The sequence below is a fragment of the Caloenas nicobarica genome, chromosome 6, assembly GCF_036013445.1.
Source record: "Caloenas nicobarica isolate bCalNic1 chromosome 6, bCalNic1.hap1, whole genome shotgun sequence".
Lineage (NCBI taxonomy): Eukaryota > Metazoa > Chordata > Aves > Columbiformes > Columbidae > Caloenas > Caloenas nicobarica.
The window spans coordinates 6,194,586-6,198,662 of record NC_088250.1 but is presented as its reverse complement, the minus strand read 5'-3'; positions in this window follow the sequence as shown (position 1 = coordinate 6,198,662).

Sequence of the window (4,077 nt, the reverse complement as noted above, 5' to 3'; positions counted from 1 at the left end):
GTGAGCCAGTGATTTGAGCGGAGGAGAAGTGCCACGTCATGGCTGTCCTGCCTCTTGCAGGGTCGGTAGGAGCACCTGGCAGAGAAAAAGTGCCAAGGTGCCACTTTGAATAGGGATGTCAAGGGATTTGGAAGATGCTGCATGGTGTGGGTTGGCTCTTCCCCTGGGTCTTTCTGCAGGTGGGTGGGTGAGTGTGAGACCCTCCTCTGGTGCTGCTGAGCCCCCTCTGTGCCCATGGTAGGACGCTCACAAGACACCACCCGCCTGTACTGGGAGAGGTGATGCTTTCCTGCTTGGAGGGATTTCTCTGCCTCCTCCTGCAGAGAAGTGCTGTGGGAAGCTAGATTATCATGTGCAGAAACACCACAAACCACACTCTTTCCAGTGGGGTCTGTGGTTGGTGTAGCGCTATGCTCAGACCTCACGGCTGCTCTTATCTTGCAGATCCGAGCATGGAGATGGAGCGGTCATGGCTGAGCCACGGGCAAGCTGGGCTGTGCACCCTGGGGGCTGGGGTCCTACAGCCAGCATGGAGAGCTGCAGCCCATGGTAACCAGAGAACATGGAAACCTCACCAAGCAAATGCCTTCACCATCCCAAACGTGTGGCAGGTTTTGGGTGCTCACATCTCTGGTGGGGGGGAAGGTGACACATGGCAGGAGGCTGGTGGTGCTTCATGTGGTTGTAACCAGGGAAATTTCAGTTCTTGTTAATTGTAGTGTCTCTTGGGACTGTGCGACAGGACAAAGTAGCCCCAGCTGCAGAAGATGGAGCTGGAAACCTGCCACTTGATCCTTCCTCGCCTTCTAAAGCACCCTTTGGTTGTAAGTGTGCTGGTGGGTTCAATCCTGGCTTTTCCTGGGGGAATTCATTTCAGTTCATTTCCATATTTCTTATGGAAGAAGCATTTTCCATTTCTAAGTGAACTTAATTAAAGGGAAGGAAAAGTTGCATGAAAGAGTTAATAGCAGAAAAACAAAGCAAACTCATTCTTTTCTCAGTCCCGGGGAGGAGAAAAAGCAAAAATTCTGTCGTAAGTGCACTTTTTTTTCCTACACTCCAGTTTCGTCTGGAATAGGACTAAAATCTTATTGCTTGCTGTGCAACACAGCGCTACAGGCTGGGACTTGGGATGGGGAGTTCTCATCCCCCAGAGCATGCAGGCATCATGGAGGGGCTCCCTTGCCCATCTGCATGGCACTCCGGAGAGATGCTGGCCCCATACACATAGATGGAGAAGATCCCTTGCTCTTGGAGGATCTGGTGTGGCAGAGCCATAGGGCTCCACTTGCCTGGCCTTGTGCGAAGAAAGGAAAGGGAACATGCTTCGCAGGCACGTGTCCTTAGATTTTGGGACTCAATGGTGTGCTGCTAGGCCCAATGATTGCAACACCCCTAGGGTCAGCTTGCAAACTGCTGTCCAGCTATCAGCTGGATTTCTGCAAAACTAGCCCACGCTTTTCCAAGGAAATGGCTGTTCAATGCCCAGGGGACGCTGCTGGCTCTAGTTTAGCAGTGCGGACCTGGACAAGGCAGTGCTTTAAAATGCTTTTGAAGCTGGACACGGATCCAAGCCCACAGTCCGGTTGGATAGCAGAGGGGACGCTCCTGGGATGTTACGCCTGATGAGAGTCCCCGGGGCTGGCGGCTGGGTGCCAGGCAAGGAGTGGGGTCCCTGGTGTGGTAGGGGGAGCCTCACCGACTCTGGGTGCTGGGGTGCACGGGGTCTGACGGGCTGCAGCTGCCTGGAGCCATATACGGTCAGCAGGCGTCTTGCACAAGCCATACCATTATCATTAAGTCTTTGCTGGCAGGGCCAGCTGGCCTCCAGCTTGTAAGGCTCTGCAGAGCTGTTCCCGGGCTGGATGTGATGTGCTTTCCCTTCCTGTAAGGAGGTGGGGAGGGATCGGCTCTTCTTCGGCTCAGGGCAATTCACTGAGAGAGAAGGGGAGAGAGAAACAGATAAAGCAAATAGGAAATGTCTCTGGTGTGCAGATTCAGGGATGCCTCTGATGAGCTAATGTGGGAAAATGGGTACCTTCCCAGCACCCCCCTTCCTGGGAGCTTCTGGCTGTTTTTCAAAATTACAGGTGAGCTCCCTCATGGGAGTCCTGAGGGGGCATGCTGGAGAGCCAGGTCAGGTCTGATCCCCCTTGAACTGTCACACAACAGGATTTGTCCCTCGACAAGTTTGCTCTCTTGGAAAGCATCCTCAGTAGATTTGAGATGGCTTGAAAATTTGCCTTTTGTTCTCCTCGTCTCCTGGTGCACAGCTGGGTGGTTATTGACACCAGCCAGGTTCATCCTCATACTAAATCTTTTCAGCTGGAGGAAAAAAATGTTCTTTCTTCAGCACAACAAATGCCTAGCTATTTTGGGGCTGGAGAGTCTCTTCCCATTCCCAACACACAGAGTTTTGTTTCACATCTTGGTGTCACCCCCTGATGTTGCCCAACCTCCCTCCCAGGGGCGCTCTTGGTCTGGCTGCCCCTCAGTCAAAGCACATGGCACCCTGAGGCTCTCCAAAGTCCTAGAGAAGCTGCAGATGGGGTGCCCAGCAGCAGTCCTGCCCCTCTTTGGGACAACCGTTTTCTCCTCTTTCTTTTGTTTTAATGTCAGCTTCCACAGGTACACCTGAATTTTGTGTTGGCAGGGAAAACATCACCTGTTGTGCTGTTGGGTTTGCAAGTTTCACTTCAGCACAGTTTGCATGTGGGTTTTTTTTTTCCCCACTAACTTTAGATTTGTTTATCCAAAGAGTCATTTTTTAATGTGTCTGCCTCAATAGTGTGGACAAGCTACTCCACTGATGTAACTTGTAATCAGTGCAGCTACAGCTTTTTTTTTTTTCAGTTGTCTCAACTTGAGACAACTTCCTACAGCCAAGTCTATGACGTTTTCTGCTCATCATTCAGACAAACATGCTGTCAGAGTAGCGGTGTGTGAAAGGCAGGGTGATGGATGTGGTGGACAGCCCTGCGTGGCCCTGCGAAGCGGCACAGCATGTCTCCTTCTGCTTTCATGCAACCGACTTGTGTGCAAACCATTTGTACTGACCGGGTTTGTGCTGTCAATTCTTTCCCTTTTGGAGCCATCTTGGACAAACCATCAATTTGCTATTTAATGCCAGCTTTTGGTCCCCTCCTGTACTTGTGGGAGCAGGTTACAGCTGTAGCAGAATCAGCACCCAGGTGTTTCACCTCTCTCCAATAGCAAATAATGCTCCTGTTGTGATGAGGGTTTTGGCAGTTCCTGCTTTTGAGTCTGAGTTCAGCAGCATGGGACTTGTCTCCAGTGCTGGCCATGGACAGCAGATGGTTTACAACACCTTGGGCATCACTGCTGCGGGGTCCAGCTCCCCACTGCTGCGGGGTCCAGCTCCCCACTGCTGCGGGTCCTCAAGCTCTCCTGCCATCCTACACAATGGGAAGACGCTTATCTTCAGGAATCCCTAAGGGCTTGGGGCTCCTGCTTCTGCCTCCTGGCTTTGACAGCTTTGACCCCATCCTTGCTCCCTCCTCTGAGCATGGCCAGGGGGGGTTATTCCCAGTCTGTGTGGGTACCTGTGAGGTTTTTCTCAGTTTTCCCCTCAGCTTTCTGACTGGCTTGAGTAGAAAGCCCTGAAAGTTGCGGAGGAAGGTGCTGCTCCAAAAATGTGGTGCCTCCATGGTGCTTCCATCCCTGGGTGACCATGGGACTGCTCCAGTGGTGGGGACACCCCCGGTTAACAGGGGCAAGACAGGCCAATTATCATGCATGTGGGGATGCAATGGGAATGCCTGTCCCCCTGTCCCCAGAGCTGGGAGGGGGCAGTCTGGCAGGCACCCCGAGACCCCTGCCCCACAGAGGAGGCTGACCCCCAAGGGGGATGCTGGTGCTGGGCACAGCCCATGCCAGGGCTCCCTGGGTGAGATCTGCAGAGACCCCAGGCACCGGTGGCCAGGGTGTCATGGCAGGTACAGCAACATCCAGAAAAAGGTTAAGGAGAAATGCCTCATTCATTTCTGACTCACAGCTGACAGCCCCTGATCCCTCCCTCTCTCCATCCTTGGGCTGGAGAAGTCTCCTCCTCACCCT